At 37.6% G+C, this 18,995-nt stretch overlaps 1 long non-coding RNA gene across 1 annotated transcript; it reads left to right on the top strand.

Annotated features, from left to right (window-relative positions):
- Positions 1–403: 403 nt before the first annotated feature.
- On the top strand, positions 404–18,084 carry LOC117313862 (uncharacterized). The gene is made up of 3 exons (XR_012324173.1): positions 404–496; positions 10,447–10,515; positions 18,028–18,084. It is a non-coding gene; the product is annotated as an uncharacterized lncRNA (long non-coding RNA).
- Positions 18,085–18,995: the final 911 nt, after the last annotated feature.

Raw genomic sequence — 18,995 nt, 5'->3', positions numbered from 1 at the left:
CTCTCTTAACACAGAATGAAATGCCGAGAGGGCAAGAGATTCAGGACTGTTATAATATTCTCTCAGCCAGTGTATTTACTACCCAAAAGTTATTGCTAATTTCTTTTCTACCTCAGGAACAAAATTGGTCTTCAGCAAATAATTTAATACTGACCACACTCGAAGATGTTTATTACTGTTGAATCTGTCACAGATTGCATCAAGCCACAGAGATGCTAATCTATCTCATGTATTTTAAACTCCTCTGGGAAACATATATTTGGGCTTACTACTGAGTGAACATGACTGTTAGGATTATAGAGACCATACATGGTAAAGAAGAGCAGCATCGCTTTTCTGACGGGAAAGTAAACAATAGGGTGATTGTCGGCTTACACATTGGCTTACAGCAGCCCTACTGCTGACGAGCTGTATGTAAAAAATCAAGATCAGTAAGCAGTCTTGATGTTTTCTTCTTGGAGTTGGATGTTGTCAAGGATTCAGATGAGCCACCCCAGTGAGTATGCAGGAAACAAAACAGGATATTCTTGTTTGAGGACTGCTTTCTGTAATTATGTTGATTTTTTATGCAGCACTTGAACTTCTAAAAACTCAAGGATGCGTAAGAAGTACTCCAGAGGAGAATAAATGATTGGGATTTTGTCTGAAGTGAAATGTTAGCATGTGTTCTTAACAAAATTAACTTGTTTGTATTTGTGAGTGGGTCTATGAATCAAGTATACTTAGACCGTGACTGTTTTGTCCCCTCACCTCACCCTCCCACCCCCATTTTCAAACAGGAAGTCAAGTTGTCTTTGGAACATCATATTTCCTGCTTGGAAAAGGCACTGGATTGTGTCATAGTCTGACAGGAAAGTTTCAAGAGTACCAGGAGTTTCCCCTGGAACACTTGAGGGGGGAACATTTGCAGCAGCATCTATAAAGTTCTTTCCTTTGAGCTATTAAGAGCTGTTCTATTGTTGTGTATACAAAGTCTTCAGAATGGAAACAGCTAAACTAAACTGTAAATACCCTAAGGAAAAACGTCTTTGGAAACTTGTACTGTGGACTTGCTTGGCACATTGTACTTTTATCTGTCCTTCCTTGCTGAGGAAGGAACATCTGGCTCAGCGACTAGCTGGTTAATGCTATCATGCTACAGACATCCGTTTAGTCCTTTCCCATCCAAATATCAGTTCTGTGTATTAGACAAGGGATGTGACATATTTGTATGCCAAGAAATTTGATTTGGTGACCATTATTTGCCCTTTAATTTAACCAAATTACCTCATGCTCCTTTTCTTTAATCAAAATACCATGCAATTTCTTATTTTTACTTGAATAATTCTCATAATTTTACAACACAATGAAAGGATTATAGATTAGCACAAGGTCAATCTTCTCCATATCCTCCTTATATTTTCTTAAGATTCCAATCCACAAAAGGTCATAGACGACATAATACTTCTGGGGCAAAGGACACCACAAGGTTCCTTTGCACAAGCACACCAGCTGGGCAATCATATTCCAATGGCAGTGTGCCCTGAGTTTTAACCACTGTGGTTCAGTGGAGAAAATGAAATGTCAACTAATGGGCAACTACCAAATTTCATCAGGGGTACCCTGGGAATGCAGATCTCAGTCTAAAGGTAGGGCTGTGAAGGGTAGAATTTTAAATGATGCTTGGGGGTCAGTGTGCCTGGGTTTGAATTCAGATTCTACGATTTGGCCAAAAAATTGCTTAACACTTCTTTCCCTTGGTTACTCTTCTATAAAAGGAAGATTATAATTGTTCCAATTATTCATTGCTGCATAACAAAGCACCCCAAAACTCGGTAGTTCAAAACAACTATTTATTATTATATCTCACTTTTCCATGGATGGACTAGGCTCCATTAGGTGGTTCTCACTTGGGGACTGTCATCCTGGTGCAATCAGATAGCAACTGGAGTCATTTGAAGGATTCAGGGGCTGTTTCATTCCCATGCTGATCGCAGGCTGGGAACTCTCATGGGTCTCAATTTACACCTGACCTCTCCTTGCGGCTTGGACTTTGTCACAGCATGGAAGCCTTAGTCTGACTTCTTACATGGCAGAGCAGGGCTCTGAGAGAACAAGGCAGAAGTTGCCAGTCAACTTACAAGCTAGGCTCAGACCCAGGCTATTGTCTCTTCTGCCTCTTTCTATTCATCAAGCAAGTCACTAAGGCCAGATCAGATTCAAAGGGAGAGGACTTCAAGTCCACCTCTCAGTTTGAGGAATAGTTAATAATTTGCTTCCATCTCCAATCCACCACAAATACAATATCTACCAATTAATTGTGAGAATTAAATGAATTAGAGTTTTGTGAGTATTAAATGAATTAATCCACGTAATGTGCTTAGACCAGTGTCTGACACTGTTTTCAATAAAAGTTAGTTATTATTATTTTCTAAGTCCTATCCCATTTTATTTTTCCTCATTGCATATATCATTATTTGACCTTACTTGTAATTATGTTTGCATGTATGTGCTTATTTTCTCTCTCTCCCATCCAAGTATAAACTTCACAACCATAGGGACTTCATGTTTTTTCAGGGCCTTAGAAAAATGTCTGGTATATAATGAAAGTACCATAAATATTTGTTGAGTGAAAGAATGAAAAGTGAATGAACGCCTAGTGGATATAGAATTGGAGGAAACAAACATTTAAGGTGTTTGGTTGTGACAAACGGGAGTTCACTTGGAGCTGGGGAAGGATTATGAGCAGAGTTCGACATTCTGATTTATTTTTAAAAATTAAGATCAATATCATCTTTTATCTGTAGCAGTTTTTAACTAAAACTGTCCTAGGAAGTACAAAATACACGAACAAGGACAACTTTGCCTCTAGAATAGCTGTCCACAATTGGCACAATTAGAAAACTGCATTTTTCCATCCACAGGCCTTAGAACCTGAGAGCTCTGGCTCTAACTCCCCACTCTGCTGTTTGCTTGCTGCCTGACATGAAAAGTTTTTTAACTTCTCTGAGTTGAAAAATCAGACAACAAGGCATACCTCATGGGATTTCTGTGAAAATTATATATAGCTGACAAAGGGTTTCAACAAAAAGACTAGGTATAATTGATAAAAAGTTACCAATCCCTAAAAATAATAATGATACAGAAACTTTACTGACATGAATTTTGTTATACTTTATACTAGAGTGGATAGCTTTGCGATTTTTATTTTTCAAAAACACTTCTTATGTTTCAAGCACATTAAAAATATTAAAATAATATTAAGTTCACTTTCTACTAACTCAACATTCAAACTGTGAGCACATTGATCCATAAATTGACCTTTCTACTCCACCAGTATTTGGCACAGGAACTGAAACAGAATATTGAATAAGTTTTAACAACCATGTTAAAAATAAATGTTTACATTTATCAAGAGAAATTGTGACATCAAAGGAAGTAAACATCATGTCCAAAGAACAACTTCCTAGAATTCAAGGGGAATTTCCCCAGCTCCACCCCCTCCTTGAGGATACCCAAAAGTAAATTACTTAATCAACAGATGATGATTGCTGAGAGTTCAACAAATTCAGAGCACTCAGAACTTTGGGGAATTTTAAAGAAAAAACATTTCATCTTGTTTTATAGAGCTCTTAGTATTTCAAAATAAATTTATTGACCAAGATGAATTATGATAAACCTAAGAATTTACTTCCTCAAAACAGATATTTGTATGTGTAATCAATTCAAGATGGGCAATTTATAGGTACACACACATATACTTACACACACATATACTTATATAAATTCATACTGGGTAAATTGGACAGAAATTGTGTCTGTTTTCTTGTTTAGGAGTTGTCAAATATTTCTTACATTGAAAGACTGCTCTAGGACATGTGGAAGATGAAAGCTAGAGAAAAGAATGATGCAATAGAGAATCATATGTCTTTAAAAGGAAAATATTCAGCACTAATGATGTATATTGCTGGCAGCTAGACAGTACAGCATATATTCTGTTCTCCAAGCAACAAAGCACCAGAATGGGCACATGGCAGACACAGCTCGGGGCTCCAGCGTGAAGGAGAATGTATTTGTGGAAGTCACAGAGTATAACATAGTAAAATTAAATTCATTTGTCCTTGGGCTGGGGAGGACACATGAATACCAGACTCACTAACAGGTTTGATGTCAGACAGTGGCAACATTAAAGTTACATGTATTTAATGTATCTGACAAATATAGGTGTTTAGTAAATATTAGTGTTGTTTCCTTCTTTCTTTTGAACTGTGTTTCCTTACATTTTTGTCTATTACCATAATGTCTGAACTGTTACTAAGAGTATAGCCACTTGTGCTGGGATCATCTCATGGTTCTTTGTTCTCAAGTAAACAAACCTAATCTGATTAAGAATTAACCAATGGTAGGTGATTGGCTCTGTCAAGAACCAGCATGGGGAAAGCAGAAGCCAGTTGAAATAAATATAAATTAAATTCATCGGAGCATTTCCATCACTCCATATTTAGTTTCTTCATGATCCGTATATTACAAAGAGCTTATCTGCTCTGTGGACCGCACTTAATGTAAAAGGGGGAAACCCTTTGTGTTTCCTGTCAGAATATGATTTGATCAGATTATATAAAGCTTCATATAGACAGATATTGACATTCATGTCACAGTTATTTTTATTATTCAGATGTGCTGATAAAAGTAATTCTTTTTCTCCTTTCACATCTTATCCCTTCCAAAGAATGTCTATAATTTCACTCCTTAAAATAGTAAATCCAAATGGTAAGAATTCTCCATGAAAGGATCATAAACATTTACCTGTTACTTCTATATTTGTAGGAGTGATAACTAATGCCTAGAGATTGGATCATAATGTGTTCAATTTATCCAACCAAACCAAAGCCCTTTATGGGAATTTCAATGTCCAGTCTACTATTTAACCTCATGAATGAAAATACCATGTTGCCTCACTTTAAAAAATTCATTGCAAGGGTTAAGAACAGATGAGACGGGTATCTGCAGTCTCCTGGAATCACAAATGTACAAACAAGAGAACTAATTTTTCTCTACTGTTTTTACAAAAAAAGAAAAACTTTTTTTCACACTAGGCAAACAGCAACTGGTTTAGTCTCATAAATTTACATATCATAAGTAGTGTCAGTATTCAGGCAGATTAGATTAACAGACCTTGTGTTAACATCCAAGGAAAAAAAAGGAAAATATACCAAAGTCATCTGGTTAATTGGAGGAGGTGGGGAGAGATGAGGTTGCTTCCATTAAGTTCTTTTGGAACAGTTGCAAGATCCACAAAATCTGTTTTTAGCTCCGTCATTCATCCTGTTGAATGTGTGATGTGTTTTCAATTTAATGATAATTGCCCTTTCCATCTCTTTGATAATTGCCCTCTCTATTATCATTTATGGAGATTCAAATTATAAATCAAGAGAAGACAGTCAGAAAAATATTATGATTGTCCCTTCTGAGGCCAGAGCTACTCAAGTAACACTGCCAAAGTCTGAGAGCTTTTCATCTACATGTTTCTGAGCATTTTATTTTAGGGTCCAATGGTTTTCCTAAAGAGGGGGCTGCACGACAATAACAGAACTGAATGGTAATAGATACAGAGACTGTAAGTTTAGCTTCAGTTTAACAGTTATAAATTTGTATTTGAAATCAGAAACTTGCTCTCCTAACTATTTGGAAGCAAAGGTGAGGGGTCAGCCAGAAATGTTTGCTATTTGTCACCAGGTGTCCCCTTGAAGGATATTGCACAGCCCTGCCTCCCAGGAGCTAAACTCTCCCTCTACTCTTGGCCTGTTTGGGGGAAAAAAAAAAAAAATTATTTTCACTGGATATGCACAATGATCCACACAATGAGATAAGTGCAAAGACATGAGTGAGCTTTTATCTGAGATGCCGGGAATCATCTCCCAAAACAAAAGCAGGAAAATAAAAAAAATATACCAAGAAATGGCTCAAATGGCTCTTCGAGGTGGTAACTGTGGTGTGCTGGCGTCAGCTTGTACCTGGTCAGGAGATCTTATTATTAAATTTTCAGGTATTCGGCAAGCTGTTTGTCTCCCCAGAAAGCCACTATTAATAATTAATTGTATGAATTTTGAATTAAATACATTATATTAAAAACAAAGGTAATAAATGCACAGAACTCATCACTTCCTAATTATTGTAGTACATTGTATTATTTTTTTGTGTTCTTGAGGATATTTTGGTCTATTGTCTCTGAATGTTTAGAAATACCATAAAATGGTATGATATGGAGCATTCCTCCCCAACTCTGCTTCCATAACTTCCTGTTAGTAGTTGGAAATCAGCAATGTATTTATACCATTTACATCAGAAAATGCTGCAAATCATCAATTTTGCCCAGAGAGCTGGTTGATAAACATTTTGCAGCCCAGTCTGGACAGTGATATAGTTTTGAAAGAGGAAGAACCTTGGAACTGGGATGAGCTGGATTTCTTTTTGGCTCAGTCAACTAGTGGCTGTGATACTGGGCAGTTTACTTGAACTCTCTGTGCCTTAATTTATCTCTCTCCTGCTTAATACCTTTCAATATCTTCCCATTACTCTTAGGATAAAATTCAAAATCTTTAAGGCCTTTTTTTTTCTTATCTTTGCCCTGAATTTCTTTACTCCTGGAATCCTGTAAGTTCTTCCTGCTGAAGCGCCCTTGAATTTGGAGTGCCTTCCTTTTCCTTCTTTGTGCTGCTAACTCCTACCCCAGATTTAGGTCTCAGTTTAAATGTCCCTTTCTCAAGGTAGACTTCCCTGAGAGCAACCCCTGTACCTCGCATAAAATAGGTTAGGACCCCTTGCTGTAGACTCCCACTGAATCCTGTAACTTTCCTTCCAATCACTTGTCAAAAGTGTAACAACATTATTTTGCATGTAGTCATTTGTTTAGTACCAAAACCCCCTTTCACCTGCATGTTGCTATCATTCTCAAGTTTGGCCGTATGCCTGTAGATGTCCTCTTTGCTAACCTAACCACTTAAATTTAATCTGTAGGGTTTCTGTTTTAATAAGAGCAAACCCCCCCCCCCAAAAAAATAAAATAAAATAAGAGGAACCCTCTTTTCAAAATCACTCATTCTACCTGAGAGGTGCTACAGGACAGTGTTTAAGGAAGGGGACTCTGAGACTAAGCTCTCTAGATTTGAATCTTTACCACCTATGAGCTGTGTGGTCTTACCAACCTCTCTCTAATTCCATTCTTTAATTTATGAAGTAGGGTTAATAACAAAATCTACTTCCTAGGGGTTGTGAAAATGAAGTAAGTTATCCGCTGCAAAGTTTTTAGAACAGTGTTGATCACAAAGTCATCAGTATTTAACTGTTTGATATTATTCCTACTTGCTTTAACTCTAGCTACAGTTCCCCTAATTATGTCACTTCCCTAGATGCCCACTTCTATGGAGACTCGCCTCCTCCCTTACCTTTGATGATTATAGACAATCCCACAGCTTTAATTATCTCATCCATTGGAAGGACACCCAAATCTCTAGCTCTAGTATCTCCCTTAATTTTTTTTTTTTTTTTTTTTTTTTTTTTTTTTTTGCGGTACGCGGGCCTCTCACTGTTGTGGCCTCTCCTGTTGCGGAGCACAGGCTCCGGCCGCGCAGGCTCAGCGGCCATGGCTCACGGGCCCAGCCGCTCCGCGGCATGTGGGATCTTCCCGGAGCGGGGCACGAACCCATGTCCCCTGCATCGGCAGGCAGACTCTCAACCACTGCGCCACCAGGGAAGCCCTCCCCTAATTTTTAATGTTACATTTCCAGCTACTTACTCTCATCTCCGTGAGTTTTTTTGTTTTGTTTTGTTTTGTTTTTTTTACGGTACGCAGGCCTCTCACTGTTGTGGTCCCTCCCGTTGCAGAGCACAGGCTCCGGACGCGCAGGCCCAGCGGCCATGGCTCACGGGCCCAGCCGTTCCACGGCATGTGGGATCCTCCCGGACCGGGGCACGAACCCGCGTTCCCCTGCGTCGTCAGGCGGACTCTCAACCACTGCACCACCAGGGAAGCCCTCTGACCTTTCATTTTTTAATACTGATACTGTTACCCACCCTATCCAGTCAGGGCCAACAAGAGTCCTGCCTGGTGTCGCTCCTGCCAATAGACCAAGACTGAGTTCGGTTTGGAAGCAGCTTTGGTCAAAAAATGGAGAAGTGCGAACTTGCTTCTCTAGATACACACTCTTTCTAACAGGTCGTGGTCCGGGCTGCTGTATAAGGGTCTCTCCTGGGGAGGGGGCGGAGCTCTGGCAGGACGGGCGGGGCCGGCGGAGCTGTGTTTCTCAGGCTCCAGAGGGCAGGGCCAGGCACAGCGTCTCTGCGCACGGCCTGCCGCCGCCATCTTCAGTTACAGTGTTGTGCTTGGCGCTTCTGCGGGCGGACCTCTGAGCTGCACATTGCAGTTCTGCTCTGGGAACTCTAATCCGACGTGTTTGGTGCAAGGCCTCTGTGCAAGGCCCCCTACAGGCAAGTGAAACTAGACTAAGCCCAAAGGAGAGGTTAGACCTTATCAAGAAGATCCCATCATATTTTTCCCGGGGACCCCAGTGAGCTTTGCTGGTAACAGTACCACCACTGCATAAGGAATGAGTTACTCAAACATCTGACTTGTTTATTTAGATGCTATTATTTTGAACTTGGAAATTTCACCAGAGAAACTGACTTCAAAATTTGAAGATATTCCTCTAAGAGTAACTCTCTTCAAAGAGAAGAGGAATTTTTATTCAACAGTAAGAAAAAGTATTCAAAGGTGACTATCAAGTCACATTCTGATAAGGCATTCTCGAACTTAAGCAAAAATAACTTCTTTTGTACATTTGACTACACTTGGTTAATGCTGACCTCATTAGGTTTATTCACAAAGTTAATGTGTATGTTTTGTTTGTAAAAGACACATATAGGAACTCATTTGTATTTCTATAACATCTAAATTGTCATATTTGATGTTCATTGAAACTTTTACCATGTGCCTGAACTCTCAAGAAAATATTGAAAATTCCTCAAACCCTGCATTTTCAAATATAAATGTCTATCGGAAAAGTAGAGATCTCGTTATTAGTTCAATAGCTATGTTCATTACTACAAATATTAACAATTACTCAATTACCTTTGTCCTCTTAAGATGGCATAGTTTGATAGCCAATGTTAATCCATCCTAAGAAATTTTTTTTTATTACAGATGAAAATATCCCTTTTTCACAAAATTTCACAAAATCAAATGTCCACCATTTCTATGTTAATCTCATGTCTATTAGTTAACCAGGAATTTAAAAAATTGGCAAGACAAACCCTTAAGCATTACAAAGGTTAGATGGTCTGGATTCCTCCCATCGCACATCTGATGCCTAACTAAGTGTAGTATCGGGGGTAAAAAAAAAAAAAATTGGGAGGCCCATTTATAGCTGGAGTTTGCAGAAGCTAAGAGAACCAGACAATAACTGCTGGGGAAAAAGATCCTATTACCAACTGAAAAAAAAAAAAGTTTCTTCCCTGTCCACCATGGTAAGCAGGTGCTTATTTTGCTTTAGGAAATGTATAATGTTTCTTTTGAACCATTAATCATTGGCAACTGATACTAAAGTAAAACAGGTAAACCTTTCCTTATGCTTTTGGAAAAGAATATTGACAACTGAAAAACAGGCAGTGGTTCTCCCAGACCATTAAAGCAAGTAAAAATTTGTATAATCTGTGTATTTTAAATATATAGCCAGTTCAGATCTGAGAGATATAATTACCTCAAGACAGAAGAAGAAAGAAAATCCTCTGAGCCTTTTTTTTTTTTTTGCCATTTTATTTTTTACATTAAAAATGTTTCTTGAGTTCACAATAGTATTAACTTTACAAACTCCTCATATTCTGGTATATTTGTCGAAGAGGAAACCACGCACTATCCCTTCCCCTGGGAAAAGACTTGCTTTCTGATTTGCCATCACATCTGCGTTTAACAGAGGAACAGATGCTTAGCTTCTAAGGGTCAGAGTTTGGCCTTCTCCCTCCTATCACTAGAGCAGAAAGAAAGGGGGTTCCGAAGAGATGTGGCAGCTTTGCAATGGCGGTCCTGTACTTTTAAAGTAAGCAGGTGGTATCAATGGGCTGTCTAATGACTAACAAGATAAGAGTGCAATTGATCTTTTTATTAACCCGTTTCCCCAGGTGGGTGGCAGGCTGCTCCTCTCTCCTGGGTTCAGTTACACTGTTCAGTTCCAGGGATCATTTTAGACTCTTTTAACTTTTTTGTCTAAACTGATATTTAAAGCACAGGGGCACAAACACTGATATTCTGTGTTATCTAAATTCTATCTTCTCTGAACCTCCAAACTGGTAAATGTCTTTATAATTTGAATCCGACTCAAAACAGTATTTAACACACATGTGGATCCTCTTCAATCCTACTGATGTTCTTTTCATGCTGAATTTGAACCGTGAATTTGTTTGTCTTCCTTCTAGGTCACAGACCACTTACTCTGAACCTCACAACTAGTTCTGAAGAGTATGGAGCCTACATAGATTCATAAGGTAAATGATTAATTTCAAAATAAGACATAATGGATTTAATTATAGTGTGAATTCTAGCGTTGTGTAAATGTGTTATCCGTTATTACTCTGTGGTGAGTTTCTAAGTTATGATCCTGTGTAATCTTTTAGTAGAGGGTAGACTCATAATCCTGGGGAGTGCTGAGGGATGAATACAGTACATCTGTGAGTTCCCTCTCTTCAGAGCCAGACTATTTGTTGTATGTTGCTTAAGGCTGGCTGCCTACCTCAATTTCATACAACAATATCCTTATGATTTTAGGAGACTCCTACCCTGGAGTATGCCAGGACATCACAAGTCACATAGTCAACTGGAGAGCAATTAGATCTGTCATTTTCATAAATGAAACTTGAAATTATTAGGATGCATTCCTCTATAGAAGTGGGAAGATGTACAAAACATCCCATGAAGGTTGTTTCTACCATAGGTGGTGTCAGATGAGGATGTGTGGGATAAAAGGATTTATAGAGGATGGCCTCATATTTCTGTTTCTATGAATCACAACCATCATTTGCTTTGCTGCTTGTTAAATAATTGTATATACCTAGAAGCTATCGATTCTATACTAAGGTAGACTCAAGAGGATCTTTGTTATCATCTATAGCAGAATGACTAAAAGCCTAGGCTTTAGATCAAACCTAAACTCAAATTGTGGTTCTGCCATTTATTAGCTATGACACTGTGGTCTTCAATTTTCTCATCTACAAAGTGGGAAAAATAATAGTATTCACTCCCAAAAGCTATGGCATAGTATAAACAAATGAGTTGATGTAAAGCACTTAAAATATTGCGTGACACCTACTAAACACTAGATTTACTGATTAACTGAAATGCTTTTATTCTACCGCCTCATTTTATTTGTTTCAGTTTCTCAATTTTCCTTTAGTCCAGGAACTCAGTGGTTATGGGAATTATTAAGGGAACCAAACTCCCAATTCCCTTTTAGCAGCCCTTCTCCTAAAGGAGATATATTATACCTTTCATGTAAATGCCAGGAAGGAGAATAATTGGCATCCCATTGCTCTTTGAATGGCTCCCTGGCCAGCCCTAGGTGGTGTGACGTGAAAGTGACCTGACAGCGGGGCGCCTGCCAGCTCAGTGCACCGTGTAGTGGGAGAATCAATTAGAAGGTTCATCGCCATTTCAGAAACATGCAAACATCAATTGGCATAGAGTTTCAGGAAGCAGAATTAAAAGGAACCTACAAAACAAAAAGCCTTTCAAGGAAATGGAGACACCATTCTTCCAAATCACTGATGATTATGATCACCATTAGAGCTTAATGAGCCTACATATGGCTAATGACTTCATCTCTCCAGTAGATTTGCCAATAGTCCGTTTCCACTCGCATCCATCCTTCTAAGAAGCATAGCCATAGTGCTTGTTGGTCAGAACAAGTCACTGGATTTCCCCCTCCTCCATTACCAAAAGCAATTTCTCACATCTACCATCCCCTTCTTTCCTTTCATGACCAAAAGTAACAGATTAGAGAAAAGAAAACACCACCAGTGCATGGTTTATAGAACCCTCAAAAACCTGGGTTCAATCCAAAAGTGGCCCTTAACTGCTGTCTGACCTAGTTTTCTCACCTCCAAAATGTAATTGATCACTATCCTATTTCCAAAGATAACTTTAAAGATAAAAATATATAGGGATATGGTTTATTTTACTTAATTTAGTTATTTGTCACTAATATTATCATTGATTATGGCTATATTTTTACTTTAATAACCCAAATGAGGAAAATGCTATTATAAGGTTTAAGCAAGTTATCTGCTGAACCATTTAGAGACTATTAATTTTAATAAGAAGACCTAAACTGAAGTTAGAATTTTGTTTTAATTAACCACACTATTATAATGTTTAGTCAACAGTGATACTTAGTGTTAAAGTCATTTAAAGAGGCAAAATTTGGCAAAGTTGACATAATGATGTGTCTTCTAAAGCATAGGTATTAACAGTAGGTTATTTATTGGAAGAGAAAATTTTTCATAAAAACAATAGGTACTAGGGGGTGCCCTTCTAGTTGCTACATGGGATATTGCCCGATTCATGAATTGCCTAATAAAGCTAATTAGATCTTCAAATTTAAAAATAAATAAAATAGATACAAGTCCCCATAATGATTCTTCTCAAATTTCAGGGCATTTCTTTCATGTTCCTGTTTTCAAAATATATCTAGTAAATATAGTAGATCTTAATATAATCCTGAATAATATCATAATTATAATATTGAAAGTAAGACAAGTAATAGTTGGAAGGGATAATATTAGCTATTAAGACAGTTGCTTCAGTGTAATAGTTTAGAAATTTTAAATTGTTTTATGTTAAAATATTCCAGTATAATTTTTCTGGGGTCTCTATTTTATAAATAAACTTTGATTGCTATGGTAATGTAAGAAACATGAATGGATAATGTCTGTTCTCTGTAACCAGCATTTCAGGAAAGTATCATTGTTAAAAACACATCGCTGGTATCCCAGTTTTGAGTTCTAGCCCCAAATCTGCATCTGAATGTTCTGAGTGAGGCTGATCAATTAACATGTATCTGAGTAAAATTTTTGATATATAATTTGAAGAAATAAATAAAGCAGACTCAAAAATAAAGGCTGATTTTTAGGAAAAACTTTCAAGTAACAAAAATATTTAGCAAATCTTAACATGCATCAAATCTACATTCTGCTGTCAGTCTTTTCATACACTTACCTGCCTACTCTACCCCACTGATCCCATCATTTCAAGAATGAAAATTTAATTTAAAATGGAACCTTTTCACGTTCACTGGAAACTTTAAAATCACAGAAAAATATACGCTAAATTTACTTTTTAGTCTCACCAACTAGATGTTTGGAGAACTTTTTTTTTTTTTAATAAATTTATTTATTTATTTATTGGCTGTGTTGAGTCTTCGTTTCTTTGCGAGGGCTTTCTCTAGTTGCGGCGAGCGGGGGCCACTCTTCATAGCAGTGCGCGGGCCTCTCACTGTCATGGCCTCTCTTGTTGCAGAGCACAGGCTGCAGACGCGCAGGCTTAGTAGTTGTGGCTCACGGGCCCAGTTGCTCCGCGGCATGTGGGATCTTCCCAGACCAGGGCTCGAACCCGTGTCCTCTGCATTGGCAGGCAGATTCTCAACCACTGCACCTCCAGGGAAGCCCTTGGAGAACTTTAAAAAAAAATCATTTAACTTATTTTTTTGGGGGTCTATAATATGTCCAAAACTGTTCACAACGAAGTATAAAGAGAGTGTAAAGTATGGCCCCTACTCTCTGAAGTTTATTTATAGAGGTAAAATCAACACATACACAATAAATATTAACATCAGAAAAAAAAATACATGCATGTACTCATCTCAGTATTATAAATTATGAATTTTGTAGAAGATATGATGGAAGAGGTGGGATCCAAGATAGGGTTTTAATAATGAATACAGCTTGGATATGTAGTGCTTCTCTGGGCTAAATCACCAGTGGTCCTATATTTATATTATCTAGGGTCTATGTAATAAGCTGTTTGACCACTAAAAGCAAAGCAAAGGAGGAGTTTATGGGACTGGTTAACTCACCATGAAAGCTGGGTAACTGCCAGCAAACAAGTCTTTCACTCTTCTATGCCCAGTGAAAGTGCAAATAGACCTACCACAAAAATCCCAAGCTTAGCTGGAATATGAGGCTCTCCCCTCAGATTGCAGCAGTGAAGATTCCAGAATGGATGGAAAGAATTCATCTCCCTCAGGGAGAACTACAGCTATTGTAGCTAAGTTCAAGCCTTTAAGACCCAAATGTTGGTCATGGGTATAAAGCTTACTGAGTAATCCCATCTATCTGAAATAGAAATCCAGCGTCTCTGAGGTTCATCAACTACTTTCTTTGGGTTTCTGACCAGCCCCAACGTGAAAGAGAAAGCTAGTATCATTGACCTGGACAGAGAAAGATTTGAGAATGTAAAAGATGAGTCTATTTCATATCTAGTTCTGTAAACTAACCATTTGCTATCTAAGCAAAAAATGAGATAATTCTCATATTAATAATCCAAAGCTTGACTCATTCAAAGAAAACTAAAATTAGATCTTGTTCTTGGAACTCTAAGTTGCATTGTGCTGGGAAAGTAAACCATGAGTAAGCTGAAGACAATGCTAATCATAGCTACCATTTATTCAGAGTTTGTTGTATGCCTGGCACTTTATGCTTTAACTTACATATATTTCATTTAATCCTCACAAAATTTTTATTAGGAAAATGTATTGTTCCCAGTTTAAAGTCAAAGAAATAAGGCTCAAGGCTTCCCTGGTGATGCAGTGGTTAAGAATCTGCCTGCCAATGCAGGGGACACGGGTTCAAGCCCTGGTCCGGGAAGATCCCACATGCCGCAGAGCAACTAAGCCCATGCGCCACAACTACTGAGCCTGTGCTCTAGAGCCCACGAGCCACAACTACTGAGCCTGCGTGCCACGACTACAGAAGCCCGCGTACCTAGAGCCCATGCTTCTCAACAAAAGAAGCCACCACAAGGGGAAGCCCGCATACTGCAATGAAGAGTAGCCCCCCCCCCCCCACTCACCGCAACTAGAGAAAGCGCACGTGCAGCAATGAAGACCCAACGCAGCCAAAAGTAAATAAATAAATTCTTAAAAAAAGGAAATAAGGCTCAAAATTTTAATTTGATCAAATTTAACAAGTAACAAGTGACAGGGCCAGGATTTGAACTGTTGACTTTCTGAAGCCAAAGGCCATGCTCTTTCCATTAGGTACATCACCTTTCAGACAGTGCTGCCTCCCTGACTAATGATGGTTTTCTTATATACTCAGGTATACCAGGAAGATGACTGAGCTGACAGTTTTATTGCATGTATGTACATTAACGTCAGCCAATACTTATTATTTAGTCCCATGAAGTCAATGAGTGTTTTGCAAGCAGATGGGCTACAGATTCAGAAAAATCAATGAATATTTCACTAAGCAAGAGAATTATGAAGAGTAAAAGCATTAAATGTGCTTTTTCTTGGAAGTAAAGGAAAAGTATAGTGTTAATAAAACAGACCCAATGTTAATGACTTAGAGCCCCGCCCCCCAAAGTAGAAATCAGTCTGACTCTAAGGTTCATTTTACTCATTCCGTAAACTTATTTCCCAACAGAGTTTCTTAATTTTGATGTCAAAAATACAGAATTTTGTCATTGCTCTTACTTTCAGATTCAAGGCCAGTTTACTTCCTAATCTCTTATTTATTATTCACTTTCATATAAGGCTCACTTTGCCTTGTTTTCACATTCATCATGTTCTTACACACTCTAAGAGACTGTTCTCACTGTCTGGAAGACCTTCCATTCATCTTACCTTTTCTTCCTCATGTCAATCAAATCTTCACTGTTTTCAGCTTCTAGGATCCGTAGTTCTGATTTTGCCCAAAGCTTTTCCAGTGAACTAGGTATAAAACATCTTTCTGTGTGAATCATCATTCCTCTATAGCCAAAGGCATTACCAGTGGTAAAATGTATTCTTCTGTATATAATAATAGTAATTTTAACTGTTAGATTATACTTTTCATTGATCTATTTTTTTCTGGTTAAAGTAGAAATGCTATTGTAGAAAATTTATAAATATCAAAACATGCAAAGAAGAAAAAAAAGTAATTGTTTATGCCAACACCCTGAGAAAAGCATTGTTAACATTTTGTTATATTTCTTTCTATTCTTTTTTTAAACATATTGAGTTTTGTTATAACTTAAACTCTCCCTGCCTTACTATATTTTTATCCTGCTTTGTTTCTCCTGAAACCAGACCCACTAAGATTTGGATTCACCCAATTCCCTTGATTCATAGGAGTCAACTAGCCAGTAGGAAGGTTGACCATTAAGAGGTCTGGTGAAGGATTGACTCATCAAAGTTTAGAAGTATTCCTATTTCTGGGCTTGTTTGCAAAGATAAATCTCCAAAATGGTCTGATGTGCAACTCCTGGGTAATTGTTCTCTTGGCTTCCATCTTGTGTTAATTTCCTGTTAATTAAAACTACTCTTTCATTTCATAGAAGCTAGAAAAATACATTAATACTAGATTATGTAAGACATGGCATTATAAAATAATACATCTGTCTTCTTGATTTCTAAATTAAATTATAGATTTTAAAAACTATTTGTGTTCACATGGTATTATAAATGCCCTCTGTGGGTTTTCTCCCCTTTGTAAGAGCCCATCTTAACTGTATGGAAGGTGGAATTTTGTTGTTCAGCTTGCCCTTTTTTAGATATCGACCCTTTTTATCCCCCCAGCTTATTTAATCCCCACCAGTTTTTATCTGGTAAACATACATTGTCCGAAACCTTAACTTTCTCCATATGATTTACCTGCCCAATTCTGGGGTCAACTTTTTTATCATTTAGCCCATTAGGAAGGATTTGCTCTTAGATAATTGCTATACATCTCATTTCTTTCACCTATTAAGAATAATGTTTGATTATTTCCTACAGGTTTAGACACTTACCCAGTTTAAATTTGTTTGCTAACCAAACTTTTAAAGACACTAACCAACTGTTCTCCCCAAAACTGTAAAACGTGATCTCACAGGAGGAACAGCTTCACAGTCTTGCTAAACACCCTTCTCACAGTTTCCCTGATACAAAATGTATCCCCAGCACTGAGCACATCGCATACCATCATTAGCTATTTGTAAATGAATCAATAATATCTTTTAAGACATCAAAACCTATTCCCCAAGCAAACAGGACTACTGACTTATGAGGACTAAAGGTTTTCATAGCTTGGATGAGATGCAAAAACCTTTTCTTCCACAAAAAAATATGTTTCCTCAAATGCTATCTATGAACCTCTTGCCTATGAGAATAGCATCTCTCAAATTTATTTTTTTTTTCATACTACTTAAAAGAGACTATCCAAGGTAACCCCTGAGTCTAGAACTATTGGAAAACTGCTAAGTATATTCATGCATCTGTAGTGTAGATTTTACAGATAAAGATAAAGGAGATGAAATATCAGCACCATTGAGGATGAGCCTGAGAACTGAACAGCTGTGAGTGTTGAGGTTCCCCAGGCAATGAGGGTTCAAGAGGACAATTGTGAGGTGTCAGGACAATCAAGACACCGCAATATTTTAAACTGCAGACACTGCATCAGGGCAGATACTGCCAGCTAGAGGTCTGTGTTTTATTGAAGTCTAAACTAATTCCCCTTGTTTTATGCTACTGAATGGTTCATTTGCTTTGGGAGCCTGGGGGATAAAGTAGAGGGAAACAAATTAAGTCGAAACTGCAAAGACTTGTTAAAACTACACAAGGTGTGTGTAGCTCTCTTATTGTTATGTGATATGTTGGGAGAAAAAAAATCTCTGGGAATTCCACCCTGACTGACTTCATAACAACTTACAGGTGATTAAGTCAACCTTTGAAACATGTAATGAAAACACCGAGAAAACCAAACTTAGTATTCAATAAAATAAACTAATCATTGTTTCATTTTCTAAAAAAAATGTGTTGGCACCAGGATGAGAAGTACATGAAAAAAATTCCAAGAAAAGCAAAGACATCTACCTCTAAAACAGTAAGTTTACTGATTAATGAAGAGCCAGACTTTGCCATTAAGGACTTGATGTGAAGTGATTATGAGCATGTCCCTCCAAAACAGCTTCCACTTAAGAGTTCCAAGGAGAGACTCATATATGTGCCTAGAGAAAGTAGGAAATAGAAACATTTATGACTTTTGCACCACCCAGCATATACAAAAACACACCCTCATCTAATCCCTGACTATAAAACTTTATTTATGTAGTTGTAAGTTGGGAAATCTCAGGCATAAAACTCGATATCTAATAAATATACAGTGGTGTAGCCGACTGGCTACTGTAGCAGGCCTGCTTATTTTTGCTTTTTCTGGCAGTGAATGATATGGGATCATAGGGAATCCATATCTCTAAAGCCAAAGAATAGCTCCTAGTCATTTGTGGCATCATTAGCAATATCGTGATATCCCTTAAGGACAAAACACATAAATGTTCTCCTGTCACTTACAATTGGGTCAAGTAGAAAACCAAAATGAACTTGCAAAGTCATGCACCAGCTCAATTTTGGAAGGAAAAAAAATCTTCCTTTGAAGGAAATGAAATCAATCCCCAGTTCAAATTAAATTTGGACTATTCTGTGAAGCTCCAATACACAGCTCCAATAACAATCAGTACTTAACAGACTTAAGGTGCAGGCAAATAATATTTCATTTAAAAGAAATTGAATGAGGATTACTGACAGGGAAAGTTTTGATGCTATTTTGTCATTAAAGTTAAATCATGCTATTATTTGCTCAGTTGTGAACATCTCTATCTTCACTCTCCTTTTTTTCTCTTTTACTTTTTTTTTCAAATGCACTAGAAACCCTTTGCATAGTTGGACTTGTGTCTTCATCTTATTAAAACCCCGTCATGCAAATGTATCATAAGTGTAGACTGAAGACTTCTGTCT

Source organism: Tursiops truncatus, chromosome 1 (assembly GCF_011762595.2).
Source record: "Tursiops truncatus isolate mTurTru1 chromosome 1, mTurTru1.mat.Y, whole genome shotgun sequence".
Lineage (NCBI taxonomy): Eukaryota > Metazoa > Chordata > Mammalia > Artiodactyla > Delphinidae > Tursiops > Tursiops truncatus.
The sequence above is the reverse complement of the archived record's forward strand: the minus strand, read 5'-3'. Positions and strand labels throughout refer to the sequence as shown.